This window comes from Lipotes vexillifer, unplaced genomic scaffold, assembly GCF_000442215.2.
Source record: "Lipotes vexillifer unplaced genomic scaffold, Lipotes_vexillifer_v1.1 scaffold240, whole genome shotgun sequence".
Classification (NCBI taxonomy): domain Eukaryota; kingdom Metazoa; phylum Chordata; class Mammalia; order Artiodactyla; family Lipotidae; genus Lipotes; species Lipotes vexillifer.
This window is the reverse complement of record NW_006797481.1, coordinates 8,545,596-8,568,605: the sequence shown is the minus strand read 5'-3', so window position 1 is coordinate 8,568,605 and position 23,010 is coordinate 8,545,596. Positions and strand designations below refer to the sequence as shown.

At 39.6% G+C, this 23,010-nt stretch overlaps 1 protein-coding gene across 1 annotated transcript in view; it reads left to right on the top strand.

Annotated features, from left to right (window-relative positions):
• Positions 1 to 23,010, top strand: part of VTI1A (vesicle transport through interaction with t-SNAREs 1A) — a 350,516-nt gene that overhangs the window by 109,536 nt on the left and 217,970 nt on the right. The window lies entirely within an intron of this gene.

Here is a 23,010-nt window from a genome sequence, read left to right as displayed (position 1 = left end):
CCCGTATCCCCTGCATCGGCAGGCGGACTCTCAACCACTGCGCCACCAGGGAAGCCCCTTTTCCTTATTTTAAATGAAATAGAACTAATGCCAGAGTCTACTTTAACTTAGGTTTTATACTTTAACAATGTTCCCCCAAAGCTTCAGCATATGATAAAATAAATCGTTAAAATGTTTGATTCTTTTTCTGAGTGTAACCTTTCATTTTCATCGATGTCTGCAGGTTCCTAGTGAATAGTGTAGTTTTTTTGTTAATTTTTTTTTTTTTTGCGGTACGCGGGCCTCTCACTGTTGTGGCCTCTCCCTTGCGAAGCAACAGGCTCCGGACGCGCAGGCTCAGCAGCCATGGCTCACGGGCCTAGCCGCTCCGCGGCATGTGGGATCTTCCCAGACCGGGGCACGAACCCGTGTCCCCTGCATCAACAGGCGGACTCTCAACCACTGCGCCACCAGGGAAGCCCAATAGTGTAGTTTTAATTCCATTTTATCTGAGTTACTTAAATTATAATACTTATTGTATTCTCTGAATCATTGGTTCCCAGATACCTGAGTTTAAAAAATCAAATCAAATCAATTAAGTGACGGGTACTGTTTTAGGCACTGGAAAGAGCATGAATCTCATAGGCAAGACAGAGAATGAAATCAGTGAGTACAGTGTAGAGGGATGCATTGGGTCAGGGAAATCTTTCATGTCCTGGTCTATAAACGCTAGCTGAATTTTTTTTTTTTAATATATTTATTTATTTATTTTTGGCTGTGTTGGGTCTTCGTTTCTGCGCGAGGGCTTTCTCCAGTTGCGGCGAGCGGCGGCCCCTCTTCATCGCGGTACGCAGGCCTCTCACTGTCGCGGCCTCTCGCGGAGCACAGGCGCCAGACGCACAGGCTCAGTAGTTGTGGCTCACGGGCCCAGTTGCTCCGCGGCATGTGGGATCCTCCCAGACCAGGGCTCGAACCCGTGTCTCCTGCATCGGCAGGCAGACTCTCAACCGCTGCGCCACCAGGGAAGCCCACGCTAGCTGAATTTGACTTGGCTGGCAGTAGGCTCTATTGCTGAATTATTTGAATGGTGGTCCCCAATCTTGAACCCCAATATTTGCATTTTCTCCTTGAGATGATTTAGCTCAACCATTTCATTTTAACAGATAAAATAATTGAGTCCCTGATGCATTAAGTGGCTTTTCCATGTTGACACAGCCAGTTAGTGGCAGAGGAACTATCTAGATTCCAGATCACTGTTGTACTTTGCTTCACTAACATGCAATTTCCATGACCACAGGGACCTTGTATGGTTTGCTCACCACTGTATCTCTCTTTGGTGCTAATAGTAGGCACTAAATAAATACCTGTTGAATGAATGATTGATTTCTCTCTTGAGATTTCACAGCCTAAAAATCTTTTTGCTTTCCCTCACCTAATGATGTCTTTCTCTTGGCACAGAAAACTGATGGAAGTTGGGTAGTATTCCTGTAGCTCTTTTTCAGTTTCTGGTTTACTGATATACAGATCTAATTTATGGATCTTTTCATTATAATCTTTGTAGATGTTTTCATAAATGTATAAATCAAGATATTCTTCATGTGCATTTAAATATCACTGATATTTGTCCTCTCTTTGCAAGAATGGATTTTGATAACAGCCAGAAGTACAGCAGTTTTCTGCTTCCTACAGTAAACATTTGTTTTGTGTCCATCGTGTTTTCAAGAATGTTTGGTTCATCTTAGTCCCTGATGTGTGTGTCCTCCAGGGAAACATGATGGCCTTATTTTATAGCTCAGTTGAATTAACATCATCTTCATTTAAATTAGAAAATTTGCAAGTAATTACAGAACTAAATTACCTTTTACTTTATGAAATTAATTAATGTTTAAGATATAACTTGAAGGATGGCACTGTGTTATTCTTTTGGTTGTTTATGAAGATACAGTCATAAAATCATTTTATTGCCTTGTTTACTTTCTAGGCAGCACTGGAGGCATTTAAGACATTCTGTGTGATAGACTTCATATTTTTACCAGTTAGATTGTTCTTTTCAATTAATACTATTCCATTATTTTCCATGATGCCTTCTTGAAGTGAATTGTTTACAGTTACCTGTTTATTGTACAGGAAAGTTTAAACCTCTCAGAGTGTCCTTGACGATTTTCCTCTGTTCATTCTGTATGGTTACCTTTTGCCCATTCTCATCCTGCCTCCTCTGAAAAGGCCAGAACGTCCCATTTCTACTTATCAGTTGCTCTTCCCTACCTATATTCTACACACATACTATTAATATTTTAGTATGCTTTTAATTACCCAGTCATTTCTGAAGTACAATGCACTGTGCTGACATGCAGGTGACACCCATATTTAATAGTCTCAGAACTGTGCCATTCTCAAAATATAAACTTTGGAATATAGAGCAAATAAAATCTTTTCAAAGTGGAACTTTGGAATAAGTATCAAACTGTCAAGAGTATTTACCTTGGGGTGGGATGTTGATTATAAGGTCCTACCCCTATTATCTGTAATGGTAAAAATTTAATAATGCATATTATTCTTTCATAAATCTTCTTTCATAATCAGAAGATTTTAAAATAAGATGTTTTCTGGTACCTACATCAAGAAATCCCTTGTCCTATATCTGAGTGCATAATATGTACAGGGAATGGGGCTATACATGTCAGGGCCGTATTTTTTCAAATATTTTAGATCATGACATAGTAAGAAATACATTTCACATCACGTTGCATATTACACACATATACACATACATAACTGAAACATATTTCATAAAACAATACCCTTTTTAGCTATGGGTAATGTACACTAATATTTTCGAATCTTTTTTTTTAAAAAAAAAAAACAAAATTCCAGTCTTGATTTCTAAATTGATTTTATAGTCCATATACAAAGTCACGATCCACAGTTTGTGTTAGGGATACACAGATAAATCCTCTTTAGTCCTGATTTACAGTTTGTGTATTCTAATAGGGAGCGTAAAACATGCAGGCAAAGGACTTTACTGAGGTATACCACATACTGTAAACGCTATAAGGTAGTATTTCCCAAAGGTCCAGCATTTATGAACCACAGCCACACTTTCCACCTCATCTATGTACCACCATCTAGTTTTATTTACTTAATATTTTTCTACCAGTCACCTTTAAAAAGACTGAAATTTTGTATTACATGGCCTTGTCCTATGTGAAACCATGAGTTAGATGCTCCAGTTAAGTTTTTTCTAATACCTAAATACATAGGTAATTGTATAAATATTAAAGTAAGGAAGATTTTATGTACCAGCAGCAGACCTCACACTCCTTGATAAACAGTTAAAAGTGAAGCACGTCATAGGGGTTTGGGAAACTAAGTCTGGATTTACAGAGAAGGTAGCATTTGGGGTGGGCCTTGCAGATCAAAGAGGTCACAAAGGAGAACATCCCCTGTGGATAGAGCATCGTGAACAAATGCGCAGTGACTAAAAAGTTGGTTGGGGAATAGCAAAATAGAAAGTTTAGCTACAGCATTGAACCCAGGTGGGGATTTGTAGGAAGTAAGAAAGGAAAGGTAGATGAAACTTAAAGGACCATGAATGCCAAAGAGGTGGGTCTTAATGTCAAAGGCAATTAGAAGCTATTAAAGGTATATGAACAATGGGGTGATATAATGAAACCTATACTTAGGGAACATTATCCTAGCAGTAGTGTGGGAAAGAAACTGGAAAAAGAGGACTGGTGTGAGTTATAATGTAATAAAAAAATTTGTTTTTAAATTGGACATAGATCTTATGTCTTTCATCAGATCAAATAAGCAAACTTCCAGCCAGTCAAGAATTGCAGGGGGTACAATGCAGGGGAAAAAGTATACCACCAGACCACCATATCCATTCACTGTTTGACTTTTAGCAAACTGTTTACTCATCCTCTATTTCTTCTTTCAAATGGGGTGAACAATACCTATCCTTCCTCATAGACCTGCTGAGAAAATCAAATGAAAAAAGTCTGAAAACGTTATGCAAATAAATATAAAGTACTTTCTTATTGTATTTGAGCTTTTTGAGACAAAAAAGTGACCCAATAATAATTATGTTTTAGGAGGTGACCCTGGCCAATGGCATATAAGACAGCCCAGAGGAGAAAGAGTGGTAAGGGAAAGCATTTAGGACACTGTGGCAGCAGGCTATAGAAGTCCTAATTAAGGTTGAACTAGAGTTGTGGAATTAGGAATGAAGAAAAGAGGACAGATGCAAGAGACATCATTGAGGAAGAATCAACAAGTCTTGGCAGTTTGGCTGTAAGGACAGGCGGTTGGGGGCATGCAGTGACGGGAGGGGTGAGGAGAAATCCTAGGTGGTTCCAGGGTTCCCATTTGAGTAAAAGGTGTCCCATTAACAGAAAGGAAAATTGAAAGGAGGAATGGGTTTTGAAGGGAAGATACTGAGTTTTAAGGTATCAACAAAGTGCCCAGGTAATATTGTTGAGTAGGCAGCTGGAATTTGGGGACTGAAGCTTAAGAATGAGGTTATAGCTGGATATGTAAACATAAGTCGTCCTTGAAGTGATGATAATTTAAGCCTGTGTACTTCAAACTTTAGCCTTTTGAGTGCTACTTAAAAGCTTTTTGCCATACTTAACCAATACTTACACTCTTACTTAACATTTAAAAATCTGTTTTAAATTAACTCACTTTTTAAAAGCATAGCCCATTCTAAGGGACTTTCCTGGTGGCGCAGTGATTAAGAATCCGCCTGCCAATGCAGGGGACACAGGTTCGAGCCCTGGCCCAAGAAGATCCCACATGCCGTGGAGCAACTAAACCCTTGCACCACAACTACTGAGCCTGCGCTCTAGAGCCCGCGAGCCACAACTACTGAGCCTGTGTGCCACAACTACTGAAGCCCACGTGCCTAGAGCCCGTGCTCCACAACAAGAGAAGCCACCGCAATGAGAAGCCTGTGCACCACAACGAAGAGTAGCCCCCACTCGCCACAACTAGAGAAAGCCCGCATGCAGCAACGAAGACCCAAGGCAGCCAAAAAATAAATTAACTAATTAGAAATAAATAAATAAAAGCATAACCCATTCTAAATAATAATATCTGTGAAATCTGTGAGTTTGATGTGATGGATATAGTTTTTTAAAATACCCGTGAAAATAAATGCATAACTACCATATTTCATGATTGTAAGATGCACATCTTTTCACAATTTAACATTTCTGAAATTAGGGTGTTTTACAGTTGATGGCATCTTGCAAACTCTGTTGGCCAGACAGCAGTGGAGATATACTTGTCATTGTCAGTACATGAGCCAATTTGGCATGCGTGAAAAACTGCAGTCTCTCAACGTTTCAGTCAACAAACCATTTAAAGATCTTTAGAGAAAAGAATATAAGTTTTAACCATTGTCTGAGAACCTGACTTTCTGGTACAAAGAAGAAAGAAAGCATGGAGACTTGCAGAATGAGTATCAGCACCATGGAAGAGAATCCCAGAGAGAGTAGTTAAGACACTTAAGAAATGTCACATCCCTGATGCTCCTGATGGCTCCGAGGATATCAATGACCGTGAGCTGAAAAGTGGTTCAGAAGAGTCGGACACTGTGAGAACAATTTAGGAAAACCTTCACCCATTTGTTTTGCTTATATCTTCCTCTGTGCATGCACAGGAGTGATGTATAAAAAAACTCTCTACGTGAGAAATCTAAAAGATCTTCTGAATAAGTATAAAATTAAAATTTTAAGTGATAAGAAAGCATTGTGTCATAATTTAATTGGCAGCCGCTTTCTAAGTAGTATATTTTAAATGGTGCATCTTATGGTGGATGCCGTCCAAGGTCAGATTAAACAAAGTATCCAAATAAAAAAATGTCAGTTCATGTTCCACTTAAAAGTCATCTCATAAATACTACTTTATGGAAGCACATTTAAGCCAGGGGAGTAAATAAGATCACCAAGAGAATATTTATACAGAAGAAAAGAGCCTTAGGACGCTGAGGAAAGTCTGCATTTCATGGGAGAGAGAGGAGTCAGGGTGTGTAAAGAGGATGAGTGGATGACTCTTGGCAGTGCAGCGTCATGGAAGCCTTAGAAGGAGAGAGTCTTTTTTTTTCAAGAAAGAGAAGTAACTGAGAAAAATCCAATACTTCAGAAGACCTGGAGAGCATTCAAAAAGATAGGAAGTGGTGGCTTTGAGGAGTCAGAGAGCGTGAATAGTGGGGAAGTTGGTCCTAGACTTTTCTTTTTAAGAAAAAGTGAGTAGAGAAATAAAAACGGTGAGGACTGATAAGGAGCAGAGTTAATATTTTTTTCCTTAAGCCTGAGAGCCCTGGGCATGTTTTGGGAGCAAGAGGTAGGAACTGGTAGAGACGTAGTGATGCCAGTATGAAGGAAAGTAACTGCCCATTTCAGGACCTGAAGACGTGCAAAGGGGTGGAATCAACAGCACGCATTGAAGAGGTAACCTTAAACGCTTCCTCAGAAGCAGGGGTGAAGGAAAAGCGAGGTAGAGTGGATTTTGAATAATGTTGAGTTCTAAAGGAGAGAACTTCAGAAGGTTCGTCATGATCCCAAACGAGGAACCCCGTTACTCCCTGACGGTGAAGGACAGGGTCAGGGGCTTAGAAGGAGGTGGCTCAGAATAGTTGCTGTAGGAAATGTCAAGGGGACTCAGCATGAGCTGAGTCAGAGGTGGCTGAGTTACCGTGAGTGCCCAGCTGAGGTCTGGGCGCACGAGTCTGGAGCGGGCTCACTAGTGTGGTCTCGCGGGTCTCCCCAGGATTGCCTGGCAGACAGGAGTAGGAGCCAAGAAAGCAAACAGTGGAAAGTCGCCGCCTGTTGAGAACTGGCAGAGTAGGCATGACAGGAGAACAAAGAGGAGCGATAGTAGGGTAGCGGTGAGTGCAAAGTTGGAATGGCTAACTGTGGGAGGTGGGCCAGATGGGGAGGCAGTGGGAGGCCAAATCAGGGTGATGGACAGGAAGAAAAGGGGGGCCCTGGGTGATTGACACTCACAGTGTACACAGAGAACCAGGAGGCAAGAGAAGGAATGTGAGAATCCAGTTGGCTGAATGGAGATTTGGAGGACTTCAAGAGGTTTTAAAAATAGAAGACTTAGCAATAATTATGTACCAGAATTATAAACGTACATGTCTTCTTAGAGGGCAGTTTATAGCCTGGTGGTTAATAGCAGTAGATTTGGATTTAAATCCAAGCCCAGCTAGCATTTACACACTCACTGTATGACCGCTTGAACATAAATTTTCCTTCCCCACATCCACTCTGCTTTGTTTCTTGGATGACAGACTCTGTATGGACCACACCAATGGGCTCCCTTGCCCTCTGGGTTCCAATTAGGTTCACCCAGTGGGGAGCGCTGGCAGGACACGGAACACAGGGCGGAGAGGAAGGGCGGGGTGTGGATTCTGCCAGCTCTCTTCCTGTGGTATTGCACTGAACTGGCTGCATCTGTCTCCAAGGCCGTTTCTTTCAGAGTCCTGGTAACCACTTCCTGCCCTCCCACTTTAAGCCTAGCGGTCGTAACTTGCCCACTGTTAGCTTGTCCCAGGCTAATGTACCAGGCCTTGTGGATTCCCACACCTTTTAAATAGTCTCTTTATTAAAGACTGCTTAAATTACCTAATTTGATTATGTGGTCTATTTTCTATTGGGACTCTGATAAAATCACCTTGGGCAAGTTACTTAGGCTTTCAGCCTCACTTTTCTAATCTGCAAGATTGAGATAATAATAGTACCCACTTCATAGGTTTAGTAGAAGGATTAGATGTGATAATGTAAAATCCTTACACAATGCAGGGCATACAGTATGCCCTTAATAAATGATGATGATGTAGGATAGACTCTGGAATTTCCATTTATCCATGTATAGATTTATGGAGATCTGTAGATCAGGGACAGAATGTTTGTGTTAGCAGGTAGCATTTCCTGCCCACCAGTGGCAGACTTGAAGGGGCAGATTGGAGAAGGAGAAACTCTCCAAACTCCCTCCTCCCAAAGGCATTTTAGATTTTGATGGATCACAACTTAATTTGTGGGAAGAAGTGAAATATGCAAAATACTCACCACTACAATTGGAATATCTTTAACATACAGTCTAAGTAAAAAATAGTGTGCTTGATGTGCAAGTGCAGCTTCAAGACAATTTCTCTGACCCTCTCCTCCTCGACACACCTTTCATAGTCCCTGGAAATTGTAGAGCCATCACTGGTCCTCTTGATTGTGGAGGCTTCTCTGGTTTTCCTGATTATATGGCTAATTGAAACCATTGAACGCATGGCTGTGCCTTTTAGGTGGCACAAAAGTAGTGGTTTTTAAAACTGGGTTCAAGAACGACTTTGGTAGAGGAGCAGCTCTGAAACTCTTACCTTCTTTCATTTGTTATGACTTAAGGCAATGCCTAGACTTGGTTAAGTGTTCTGAATTATTAATTCATAATAGCAATGCTATCTTCTACTTGGTGAGAGCCTTATAATTTAAAAGTGTTTTTAGTCACTTTTCAAAAGTGGAGACGACGTCATGTTGTAAACATGACTCCTCTGTGAGGCCAGCCACCAGGAGGCCACCATCATGCAACCAGACTTTGAAGGACACCAGTGAGTATATCTGTCTTATTTATAACAACCTCCAGGAAAATAAAGACTGCGAACCTCCATCAACTCAAGTTGACCACTGACCGTGATACTCAGGAAGGGAGGCATTTTTGCTGATACATGTATTCACACATATTCACATGTATTCACTGGAGCACTTCTGTAAACTTCACAGATCGTTTAAATGGTCACGTTTCATGTCCTATATGCATGTAGGCATCTTACAGAGATAAAGCCGGAAAGGGGTCATAGTAAAAGGGTAAGCAGTGATCAAGAGCAGGCTTCCCATGGCTCAGCTGGTGCTTTCATGATCCTCCTGTGCTTTTTGGCCCTGGGTGCTGCTGACAACAGCAGAGGATGCCTGTGGCTGTGCTCACCTGGGCACCATATGGGGTTTTAAACCCGGGGTAACAACTTCCGTTTTCTAAATCTTGTTATTCACTCTCTCAGGCCCCTAAATTTGCTTTCGAAAACCCTCAAATCCGGATGCCCTTTCTGCATGGGATATATTTATGTGTATATCTGCTTTATCAGGAATGTGGTTGCATTCAGGTCTGTTGTCCTAAGCGCCTTTGTTGGTAGCTGCATTCCATGCAGTTCGGTCTTTCAGCCCCACGTATTTACTAACTATTCAAATGCCTTGTGGTATTCACACACAGATTATGTAAAATAAAAAAATACATTATTAAGGTAGTGGATGCTGTGAATGGATTATTACAATTTGCCTATCATGGTAATGGCACCTGTTAGAGGTGTGATACAAAAGGCAGTGACAGGCAGTGTAATTTAGTAATTGTGGCCATTGTACTGTATGGCTGATCAGTTCACCAGGCAAGTACAAAGGAAGCAGTGTTATAGCAGAGCAGGGGTGCGTACGCTTAATAGAGAGAGCTAGTTGTGTACTGAAAGAGACTTTTGGTGGAGGGCTAACTCCCAGGGGGCAACTTCGAATGAGTTGAAAAGAATGAACAAAAGTACAAAAATGGTACAGGTTTTCCTATTTCAGCTCTTAAAGTGACAGACGAGTTATGTTGGTGCACGTTGCCAGCACTTTCTCCTACTGCCAGAGTAGCTTTTTTTTCAAAATACTCCAAGTTGCCTTGTCATATGGCAGTCACATCTAATGTACCCTTTTCTTCTCCTATATGTAAAACATTCTGTGTCAAAGTTCACATCTAACTGGCGTAGGGGGGCAAATTCACTGAAGTTTGAGAAAACCATTTGTTTACAGTCTACAACAGTATTTAAAGAGCACGTAACTGCAGATTCAGAAAAGATACAAGTTTATATATCCTCTTCCTCTATTAATTTCCCTGCTCTCCTTAGCATTATTTTAATATCATGGGTGGTTTTGCTACTAGTCTGAAAATTCTAGCATACTACCAGTCAGTGTAATTCAGGCTGAACTTGGGCATCAGCATGGGTTACAGAAATTAATAGGAAGAACTTATAAAGTATATTTTTCTCCTTACCTCAAGAACTCATGAAGTCTAGCCATTTCTCATGGCTTTACTGAGAAATACTTGAGAGGAGAATGAGGGAAAGCACAATAAAAAGGACCAAATATGCCAAGATGACTTTTGTATCTCAAAATAATATGTCCTGTGTACCCTGATATCAGATGGACCACCATGCATCACTCCCCTGTGATGTCAGGCAGAGTATACCTGTGATGTCAGGTAGTGTATAGAATGTGCCTTTGGAAACAGCAGCTTCCTCCACCTGTTTCTTAACTTGCTTTATTGTCCCTGTTCAAATTGTGATTGACAACAAACTGAGCTTTTCTCAGGGTGGATATTGAATACTTTTTATGGGCCAGGCAATGTACGAAGCTCTTTATAAGCATTTCCACATTTAATCTTTGCACCAATCTTTGGAGTATAGGTAGAATTACTATCCCCACTGAACAGATAAGGAAACAGAGCCTCAGGGAGGTTCCATAGCGTCCTTCTATGCAGTGAGTTGGGATGATGTATCCACATTCTCTCCATGTTTATATATGTTTTTTATATATCTCTAGAGAGGGAGAGAGATATGTAGAAAAACAGTACACTTAGTTCTAAGTATCCATGTTATATTTGTAGTGAAGGTTGACAGCGTTTTGAAAATAGAATTGCAAAAAATTAGTCATAAGATTCCAGAATCTTATCATGGAATAAAATATGAGCATTTTGTCCCACAGTCATTTTAGTAGCACGGGCTACATGAACTAAGTCCTTTATTAAAGGTGGATCAACTTGTAGAATATATAATGCTACGGGGAGCCAGCCCAGTTTTAATAAAGGGGACACACAGAAGAAAATGTATACTACAAAATGTCGATTCACATCTCAACTTGTATAAATAGTGTTGCAGACAGTACTAGACATGTGTGAATGGGTGAGGTATGCCACTGTTCTGAATCACTCATGCAAGGGCTTTGGCCATCAGCCCGACGAAACGGGCGTGCCACTTAAGAGGGTGCCAGCTGAATAGATGGAGTTGTATGATATTTAAAACATGATTTTGTACTTGTGCTACGTAGAACAGCGATTACAGCTTTTACTTTTCTTTGCGCCAGTTTTGACATCTGAACATTTTTAACTGAAAAAGAATGTCATTTTCATGAAAGAACTTCCTGTACAATAAAGTTAGCATTTATAGTCATCCTAACATATGAAATGATTTGATAAGCTTGAATATTCTAATAGGCAGAAGTTTCCTTTTTCTGCTTCCTAGAAATCATTCCAAAGTTTGCAGAGTAGCCATGGGGAAAGATGTGGGGGTTTATTTCTGGCATCAAGTTGTACAAAGAAACAACAAAGTTGTGGATTTTGGGGGGAGGGTGCTGTGTCTCTGCATCATAATTCAGTAACGAGAGAATTAGCATACCGACAGAGTGCATGTAAACAGTATTCTACATCTGTAATCTAGCACTCAAGCAGAGAAAGCATTGGGTGTTTTGGACAGACAGAAGCAGAATCAGATATCAATACTCTCTAGTTTAAAGACTGCACTTACGTCTGATAAAACCACCTGGGTTTCCTCAGCGGCTGAGGTCAGGGATGGTGGCCGCAGACCCGTGTGCCCATCAGACTGCTGGAGTCAAGTCCTCTGTTTGTGTACAGTGTATAAATGGGAATGTGGGTAAACACTGCCCTCTCCAACCGCATAATTACGTCGATTGCTGAAAAAACCCAGAAGTGCACCAAAATATCACAGGGAAGCTATTTCTAACACGACTTTGCTCTTTATGGCTAAGTGGCAGCCACCGTTTGTTTTTTTTTTTCCTTCTAAATTATGTGTTCTTGTTTCAAGCATTTAGATGATGCAAAACAGATTTTTGTGGCAACATTCTTTTTCGCAGCCAAAAAAGCATTCAAGGAAGAGCTGTACTCCGCCCAAGTTGCTATTTATTCTGGACCTTTTGTGTTATCGGCATAAACTCATTTCATTTAAAAAAGAGAAATAACCTACTTTGGATTGTTTTTTAGAACTGCTAATAATGCCAGTAAAATATCTAACAATGATGGGAAATGGAAGTCTTCAAATGATCAGTCAGAAAGGAAGACGAATAAATGAACATAATAGGTGCAAAAAATAATAACCTTTCTCTTTATGGTTTTTCAGAATGCTCAGAATAAAGCAGATTCTTTCCAACAGAGACCTACTAATTCTTCATCCATAAAATAAAGGGTAACTTTGCGATTGCCTATGACCTCTAATCTCAAAAACAAGTAATAGTTTTATTATCAGTCTTTTAACATCCACTTCCTTATCTCTCTGTCCTCCTCTCCATTTTTTTCTTTTCTCTGTCTCTGCTGCTTTTCTCTGGATCCCTCCCCCTCCTCTTGCCAACCTCCTTAGAAACAATTGCAGTTAGCAGAGTCGGAAGTCAAAACAGTTATTCTCATAGCCATGGTAAAAAAGACCAAAGTAAACAAATTCACAATTTCTCATTTCCAACATCTCCATTTTGCACATCCTATTATTATGGCACTTAGTTTTAGGGTAACCACTGGTGATTTAGTTGTCTAAAAATGGCCAGTGGTTTTTTAGCAGCAAACATGTTTTATTCTTTCACGGACCTTGAAATTTAAACTCAGAAATTCCACATCCATACACTTAGCTTGTCCTAGCACCATCCATCTATATATGTAGGTTCCTATTTTTCATTTGTTTGTCTGACTTTCTTAGGCTTTAGATTTAGGATCTGAGTAGGGTATCATGTTTCAATGGGCCCTGATGCCCATTGATGAATATATCTTTTAATAGGTATTATAATTAATTGTTGCAAGAATGCTTCAGTTAAATCAGATTTGTTGGAAATTATTACTTTTCGGTTTCTGGTGTTTCTAAAAGCATATTCAACGTTCCTCAGCTCTATAAATGTTCTGAGTGAATGCTCTTTTCCCAAAAGTCATGTAACACATTTAATACTTGCCGTGTACCTACCATCGCAGTAGTTACTGTGAAAACCTCAGAGGCGTATATGTTCTCAAGAGTCTATAACACAGGAGAAAGAAAGTTAAACAATATCATACTAAAAACTGGGATGGAAACTGGCACAGACTAAAAAAGAATATGACTAAGGGAAAGGCATTGGAAAGAATATCAAGGGAAAAGGACCCAGCTCTAACTGTTACACTTTAATGAAGAGGAAAAAAGAAAGTTAATAAACTTTGATGAAGGAGAACCTGTAAAGTGGTATGTTAAATGGAATTCTCTGAAATTCGATATCAAAAGATACCTTTGCAGAAAATGTTGAAAATTTAATACCATTAAGTTACACTTCTTAGAGAACTATATGTAACGAGCACATTATCTAGGGCTGCTCCCATAATTTGGATGGCTTAATTAGTAAATGCACAAATACAGCAATACTCAGAATTAGATTCCAACTGGTATAACTGAAATTATAAAAATGTATTACAAAAAAGTAGTAGGATTTTTTGAAGGTGATTTTTCCCTCAGTGTTTGAGAGGAAAGTGACTCTTAGACTTGCCTTCTTCCCCTCCCTCCAAATTCCTGAACTGTTTTAAGTGCCTCTGATGCTTTCTTACGTCCTTAATGCATTGTTTTTTTTTGTTTTTTTTGTTTTTTTTTCTTGCGTTATGCGGGCCTCTCACTGTCGTGGCCTCTCCCATTTGCGGAGCACAGGCTCCGGACGCGCAGGCTCAGTGGCCATGGCTCACGGGCCCAGCCGCTCCGCGGCATGTGGGATCTTCCCGAAACGGGGCACGAACCCGCGTCTCCTGCATCGGCAGGCGGACTCTCAAGCACTGCGCCACCAGGGAAGCCCTTAATGCATTGTTTTAATGAGGAGAAGGGTGTTTGTGTGTGCGTGTGTGTGTTTGTGTTTTACCCTTAAATTGTGCTTTGTTGGTTTTAGTAAAATAAAGTTAAAAAGCCACATCTTTCCCATTGAAATGAAATTAAAAACCACTGCAGCTCTGATGTCATGAAAGAAAAATGAGGGGGATTTAGGCAGGAAAATTGTGCAAAGAAAACTTTGTGAGGCTTTTAAAGGAGCTGATACAGTGTCTTCTAACTTGAACTAAGCTGCAGTTGTGTGTTCAGTTTATGTGTCTACGTTGAATGTATTTTTATGAAAAGAAAGAGTAGACAAGCAACAGAAATATATATGGAGATATGAGTGGCCTGGAGCAAAAAGCAATAAATATAGTTTTTCCAGCTCCTCCAAAAAAGCTGCAATTTAGGCCATATCATTACAAAGTTTTTTTCCTTTTGAGAAAAATGACTAATTTCTAAAGCAAATCCATACTAAAAAGTAGTACATGTAATAAGTCTCAGAGTATTACTTCAGGATAGTATGTACATAGGAAATATCACTTGTTGAATGTTTGAAGTCATTCAGTGAAAGACTGAAAATGTTATGTTGTAACACGTTTGATAATTATGCTTATTCAGTTCGGAGCTACTTTTATGTTTTCCTTTGAAAAGAATGATAATACCCTCTTATAAATTGAGAGCATAAAGAAGGATGAGGCTGTGCTTCGTTCCGAACGGTTTAAAGGCAGGCTCTTTCCTGAGTCTTCCTTAGAACTGCAGGTAGGAGGTAGCGGTGAGTAGTAATGCATGAACCATAAGTTTTATGAGCTCTGCCAGTCCGTATGCTTCACACAGTCTGTCATTGTGCAGGGCTTGAATGCATTATAATATGTGTTCAACACGTCCTCTTAACTGGCAGCATTAACTTCCGTGCACGTCATCACTGTGTCATGAGTTTGTTGAATCACATTGCTCCTTTATTCCAGGCTTTGTGCAGCTCTCTCACCTCCCCTCTCACCTTCAGTCATGCTCAGAACCCAGTTCCTGGCAGGGAGGGAGGTATTTATTTCAGTCAGAAACATCCATGCAGCTTTTTCTATAATCACTTTGCCTGTAGATTTCAACCCTATGCTTCTTCATCGTTTCTTTTCTTCAGAGTTTTACATTGAAAGGGCAAATGTGGAAGATATTTGCTTCTAAGGAAACTGTTTTATTTGCCTTAATTATTGTGTCTGAGAACTGGTTTGTCTTTATAAAATTAAAACCTCTTTCCCCTTAGAAATGGAGGAGCGGGGAGGAGGGGAAATGGATTGCAGAGAATAACATCTGACTTATCTAAAAATAATAGTAAGGAGAATAGCTAACATTTGTCAAGCACTCACGATGTTTAGACAGTGTTCTTAGTACTTTACATGTGTCAGGTCTTCACAACAACCCTCTGAAGTAGGTATCATTTTTGTCCCCATTTATAGTTGAGGAAGCCGCAGAGAGTTTGGTAACTTACTGAAAGCAGCACTACTAGAAAACGGTAGAGCGGGGATTTGGACCAGCACTCTGACGTCAGAATCTGAATTCTTGACCAGGAAATTATTACTACACACACGAGTATTAAGTCATAGGAGAAAAAAATATATGTTGTGAAAGCCTGAATTTATTTCACGAGAATTGCAATGTGCATTTCCTTAAAGATGATGATTTATAGTTTTCTTCCTTTTTATAGATTTAATGTGTATAGGGATTGAAGGGCCAAACCTTAATGTTAGGGTGCTATTTAAGTGTAGATTTCTAGCTGTCATGATACAATATTTTTGTACTCAGAATATGAACTCAGTAACTGAACATAGCTTAACTTTTCCACCAGGTTGTTTTTGCCCTCATCTTTATTAGGGGTATTTGAGTCCTAGCCATGTTTCTGATGTTTAGCAAGAGGTGAAAGTTGGTAGCCACTCAAAAGCCTATACGTGAGTGAGTTGATATCAATAATTTTTTTTATTACTCAGAGATGATAATGAAAATGTATGTTTAGTGAATCAGGGAAAGTTGCAAAGAGGAAAATAGAGTATTGGATACACACACGTACACACACAGAGCAAGGGTCTCTTTCTCTCTATATGTGTGTATGTGAAATACATACATATTATATATATATATATATATATAAATTTATTTAATTAGACTGTTTATTTATTTATTTACTTATTTATTTCATTAGACCAGAGATTGGGAACAAGAACAGAAGATATGCCCAGGATAATACTTCGTGTACAGAAAGATAGCCACAACTCTAGAGAGAAGTAGCTTCAGCCAAGGTATCTCTGTTCTGGGCTGTAATGGCATTCACAGGCATTCGGCTTCCTATTGTGTTATCAGAATTAAGTTACAAGAGATATCTTCTGAAACAATTTTATATTTCTTAGTATATGAAATTTACCTTCTCAGAGCCGTAACCACCTCTTGCTGTCAAGATAAAATCCAGACATCTCAGGCTGGTGTTCAAGACTCTCAAGCTCCTTCCCCATATTTCCCAACATCTATGCTCCAACCATATCTGATTATCTGATTATCCTGCAAATGACTTGGCGTGGTGGACAGAATGGACCCCTGAAGATGTCCATGACCTAATCCCTGGAACCTGAGAATATTTTACAATACATGGCAAAAGAGACTTTGCAGATGTAATTAGAGAGCTTAAGATAGGGAGAGTTTCCTAAACTTGATGGGCCCAATCTAGCCACATGAACTCTTTTAAGCAAAAAACTTTCTCTGGCTGGAGGCAGAAGAGAATTAAGCCAAAGGAGAAGTTGGGGAGATTTGAAGTGTAAGAAGGACTCAGTGTACCTTTGCTGGTTTAAAGGCAGAAGGAGCAATGTGATGAGGAATACAGACAGTGTAAGGGGCTAAGAGAGGTCTCTGGCTGATAACCAGTAGTAAAGCAGGGACCTCAGTCCTACAACCACAAGGAACTGAGTTTGGCTGACAACCTGAAAGAGTTTCAAAGTAGATTCATCTCCAGAACCTCCAGAAATGAATGCAGCCCTGGCAATACCTTGATTTTGACATTGTAAGACCCAGAGCAGAGGAAGCAGCCGTGCCCACCTGGACTTCTCACCTTTAGAGCTGTGCAAGAATAAATTTGTGTTGTTTTAAGCCGTAAGTTTGAGGCAATCTTTTATAGCAGCAAGTGCCCTTTCTCCACCCTTTCTAACTATCAACATCTGTTCATCCTCCAAGGCTTAACTTGAATGATATTTCCTCCATTAACACCTGCATGAAAGTCCCAATCAGAAAAACCACTGCTCCATCTGTTGATGCCATTGGGTTTCTGCCTGTGCAGTGTCATTTCTTCATTAGGCTTTGTGATGCACTTAGCCGTCTGCACACATCTCTGCCCTACTAAATCATAGCACTTGGAGCCTATGCTTTGGTTTATATCCATGCGTTATTTGATATAGTACTTCGTACACAGTAAGTGCCCAATTCCATAAGTGTTGCATTGTGAATGTCATCCTCAGAGAGCCTATAAATGATTAGACATGGTGCCCATATATATCTACTCAGTCTGCAGATTATGGGCATACAAGGCAAAAAAAAAATGTTCTTACCCTCATGGAGTTTACTCTCCAGTGGAGGAAAGGAAGGTATTAATGATGTAATCCTGTCAATAAACCTAAAATTAAGCTCATGAAGGAAAGGGATATAGTGCTGTGATACAGTGCTTTATAATCAAGTTTTTATCAAATGAAGGACTATGCAGCTTTAAGGAGAAAATTCATAGGCATCATTTCAAATAGACTAGAAACAGAGACAAGCATCTTATACAAAGAATGAGGAAGACCTTCTTTCCCATCTTCGTATAGGATGCAAATGAGACGTGACATTAAGCTGCCATCTGAAGAGTTCAGGTCGGACCAGGAGTTTTCAACCCTTGGCTCAGCGTTACAATCAGCTGATGCTTGGGCCCCACCCCAGGCCCACTGAATCAGAATCTCCAGGGTGGGGTGTAAGCAACAGTATTTTTTAAAGCTCCTCAGCTACTTAAGATGCCAGTGAGGACTGAGAACTACTGCTTTAGTATTTCCGGCGCGTTTTCAGATGTCTTGGTCAAAGATAGACAGGGTTGTGAAGTGGAGGTAGTGAAATACCCTTCCTCAGGAGGAGCTCTGCAATAGGATAGGAAAAGCCTCCTCAGGTATCAGTGTTTCTGTCTAAAAGCAGGCCGGTGCTGATTGTCTCTTGTTTTCTATTTCATAACATTTATTGGAACTTTTACTATAAAAGTAAGGGGTTTTTTTAATATAGAAAATTTAAGAAAAATAGAAAAGCACACAGAGGAAAATAAAAATTACTCATAATCCCATAAACCACTCTAAACATTTTTGGCAAATATTCAAGCGTCACAAGCTGGTGGATGTGTGTATGTGTGAACACATTTATGTAGGACATGTGGTCGCCCTTTTTTAAACCCGGTCACATCACAACATGAACTTGTTATCATCCTCTATAAGCATTCAAGTTTGTAACCCCTGAAATATATTTATATATATATATATATATTTTTAAAGCCAGCTTTTAAAAAAATTAATACTGTCTGAAGACTTTTCCATATCATCAAATATTCTGCTGAGAAAAAAATTAATGGCTGTCTGCTACTTCATCCTAAGAATATATCATACATTTATTTAACCAGATTCTTATTGCTGGACATTTTGTGTTGAATTTTTTTTTTTTTTTTACTATTCTAACATTGCAATAGGGATACTTTTTCATAATTCTTTGCATAAATTTCTGGCTATTTCTTAATGATAAATTCCTAAGAGTGGAATTACTGGGCCAAAGAACATGAATATTTTCAATATTTTTTATCTGTAATACCAAATTGTCCTCCAATAAGCTATAATAGGTTAATAATTTGCCTTTCCCAGGACTTCCCTGGTGGTGCAGTGGTTAAGAATCTGCCTGCCAGTGCAGGGGACATGGGTTCAATCCCTGGTCCGGGAAGATTCCACATGCCACAGGGCAACTAAGCCCGTGCGCCACAAATATGGAGCCTGTGCTCTAGAGCCCGCAAGCCACAACTACTGAGCCCGCGTTCTGCAACTACCGAAGCCCGCGTGCCTAGAGCCTGTGCTGCACAGCAAGAGAAGCCACAGCAATAAGAAGCCCACGCACCGCAACGAAGAGTAGCCTCCCTCGCCTTAACTAGAGAAAGTCCTCACACAGCAACGAAGACCCAGTGCAGCCAAAAATCAATCAATCAATCAGTCAAAAAAATAATAATAATAATTTGCCTTTCCCAAAACCTTCACTCATACTGAGCAGAAGATGCGCTTGTGGCTTTTGTTGCATTTATTTATCACTATTAAGGCTGATATTTTCTCTTATGTTTATTAATCATTACAATTCTTTTGCTTACTTTTGCTTTGAAAGTTAATTTTTTTCTGTAGATATGTTTGTGTTTTTCTTCATGATTTACATAAGAGCTCTTCTAGTAACCGTTTGTGTACTTTTTTCGAATTTGTCAGTAGGCTTTTTTCAACTATTCTTAAAGTACTGACATTTTAAATTTGATGTGGCAGAATTTTTCTTTTTTGTTATCTTTCCCTTGGAATTTATGTTCAGAAAAGCCCTCCCTGCTGTAAGTAAGACCAAAAACAAAATCATACTTTCCTTCTAATTCCTTTATAGTTCTATATTTTACTCATTGGGTTGTTGTCTGGTTCTCATTCTTTGAAGCTAACTTGTATTGCAAGTTCAAGAATGAAACATCTGGAAGAAAGTCTGGACTCTACCACTTACTATTACCTGTGAGAATTGATTGAACCTCTGTGGGTCTGTTTTCTTTGTCTGTAAATGTAAAATGTAAAACCCAACACATGAGGACTAAGTGAGGTGACATAAAATACTGAGCACAGGGCCTGGCACATGGCACGTAGTAAATGCTAACAAAACAAAACAAAAACAAAAAACCAAAAAACACAAAATCCGATTTCCTCTAGTTACTTTCTTCAGAGTAACATTATCAGTCTAGCATTTGAAGATTCAAGACTCAGTCGGTTTTCCCCCAGTGCATTGTGACACCTTGACTTTGGGCTGTCTCCACTTTAACCCCTTTCTCTCCAGTCTCTCTAATTATCTAAAGCGGGTCTCTCTAATTATCTAAAGTGTATGGTTGTATTGTCATTTATGCAACTAGTTTATGTACCATTTATTGCAGGCCTCTTCCTTCTCTTCTGAATCATTGTTTTCCTTCTGTTCAGTCTTCAAGTGTACCTTTCTATTCTCTTTAGCCTTTGACTGACATTTCTGTGAAACATTTTGTGATGTGCATTTAGAACACTATGTAAAAATAAACGGCATTGTGTTATTTAAATATTTAGAGGCCTTTGTAGCCTTGCAGGCTATTTTTAAAATGACCTTTAAAACCATTTGCAAGGAAGACAAAAGTAATGGGGGAAAGCATAACCTTTTAATGTTTCCTTCATTAGCAGTGTTCTCTCCCTTGAATGTATTGCCTTGCTTTGATAGCTCATAATGTAGGATACATCAAAGACCCAAATAATGGAGAACAATGGAGAACAATTTTTAAAAGCTTATTTTGTATTATTGCTGCTGCCATTAGGTGTCAGGTGGAATAGATCCCTTTCTTTTAATAACCTGGACTCATGATTGACTTTCTATGTACTGGAGACCCTCTCCGTAATGCTGGTACATAGTCATACATGATTTGGGCTTATCCAATTTTCTCAGTCTTTGCTTTTATGAAATGATTTTATTTTTGAGAGGAGAAACTCAATCTACATTTTATCTGATTTAGTAAAAACAAGAAGCCAGATTGTAGTAAGATTCTGCCCTATCCCTTCCTTCATTCAATCCTCCGTTCACCATTTCTTCAAAACACACCAGTTACTCGTTGACAGTGTTCTTTCTAGGTCTGGGCCCAGAGCAAGAGCCACTCTTCCAAAAACTTCCTTGAGAAACAAGGGTGAGCAAGACAGGAGGCCAGGACCATTTTGGAAAGCCAAGGTTTGAATGCCCAAGAAGGCCTAAAACAAGAAGCAGCTAGCAGGTAGAATTTAGGGATGAGTGAGGCTGGAGTGAGATGGGAAACAGAACACAAGGAAGGGTATGATTGGGCTAAGAGCATATTAGGGTAGAGAAAGCAGGCAGCCAGAATGTGGGGTCTCTGTGCTATTGGGTGGATGGGGGACAGGCAGATTAGAATGACTTGCTTGCTTTATTTTAAAATGGAATCAGGTCTTAGAGAAGATACTACCCTTTGATCTTGTAGTTCAGCTAGGGCATATGTGTGTGTGTGTGTATATATACACACACACATATATATATAAGAAGTTAAATATTGGGGCAAAGTAATATATGATGAATGCCAGTGAGTGGACAGCCAATAAGCGCTAGAGGAGAAGGCCTTTGTGGAGGGCTTTCAATACCACAGACTTTGTTCTATGCTCAGAAAGAATAATAATATCCCAGCACAGGGCCTGTACATAGAGGGCAGCTCAATAAGTATTTTTAAATAAATTATGCTGTGTTATGCATTCATTATCTCATTATAATTATGAAGTAGATACTACCTCATTTTATAGAATCAGAAACTAAGGTTTAGAGAAACTAAGAATCATATCCAAGGTCACACAGCTGGTGTATGATGAAGCAGGTTTTAAATCCAGTGCGGTCTGACTCAGAGCCCTAGGTATTAACCACAACAATTGCAAAACATTTCTGAGAAATGAAATGTTTGAAAACAATGTGCAGTAGAGAGAGTAATGCCCCTCTCCCTCAAGATATCCTGTGAATATGTTATTTTGATGGCAGAAGGGACTTGGCAGGTGTGACTGTTAATGATCTTGAGATGGGAAATAACCCTGGATTATCTAGGTCGTCCCAATGGAATCACTAGAGTCCTTATCAGAGGGAGGTAAGAGTGTCAGAGTCAGAGAAGGAAAGGTGATGATGGAAGCAGGGGTCAGACAGAGAGATTTGAAGGTACTGTGCTGCTCACTTTGAGGGTGGAGGAAGGGACTGCAAGCCAAGGGATGTTGGTGCCTCTAGAAGCTGGAAGAGGCGCAGAAACACGTTTTCCCCTAGAAGCTCTAGAAGGAGCACAGCTCTGTCAACATCCTGGTTTCAGTCCAGTAAGATCCATTTCAGACTTCTGACCTCCAAAACTATGAGAATAAATTTGTGTTCTTTTAAACCATTAAATTTGTGGCGATTTGTTATAGCAGCAGTAGGAAGCTAATACACAGTGCTTCAAAAGGATTAGTTTAGCGATGAAATAACAGAATGAATCAACACAGAGAGACTGAAGAGAAAACCAGAGAGGAGGCTCTTGCAACCCTCAGGTGACCTGGGACTATGTTCTTTCTTCATCTTTTATTTCCTTCCTAACATAGACTGTGTCTTTTGGGTTGACCAGTTGTAGTTGGGACAGGCAAAATTGTCTGCTCATTTTTTCTTATTAACAGACTCACTTGAAAATAAGTGAGAGAATTATTCTTTAGGAAATTGTGGAGTTGCGGGGGGGCGGGATTAATTTTATTACTAAGGGGGAAAAATGATGATTTCTCATGTCTCCCCACATCTTCCTTTTAGCACATGTGTGTATGACATACATTGAGTAGGAAGCTATATTGGGCTGGCTTTTCCATTGAGTCTGCAGCACAGAGTTGGCCAGGACAATATAAAATACATTTTTATTCTTTTAAGGATCCTGCGTGGTACAGCTTGGGAGTGAGGAAAAGAGATAAAGAAAAAGGTGGCAAATAATGGGGAAGGATCCCTTTCAGTTATACATGGAAAAAATTTGGCTGCATTTTGGAATTTCTAGAGGAAACCACAGACATGCTAACATACAATGACAGAGGTGATCTCTAAACATTCATGTTCCTTCATACGACTATTTGCTGAAATATTTATGGTAGAATACACTTTATTCTTTTTTATAATTAAAGTTTGACCAAAATGTGCATGCTTATTTATGCCTCTGGGATTAGGGTCAACTGTTGATGTGATAGGCAACAGATTAAAGTGACTTTGTTTTTTTGTTTGTTTGTTTGTTTGTTTTTGCGGTACGCGGGCCTCTCACTGTTGTGGCCTCTCCCGCTGCGGAGCACAGGCTCAGTGGCCATGGCTCACGG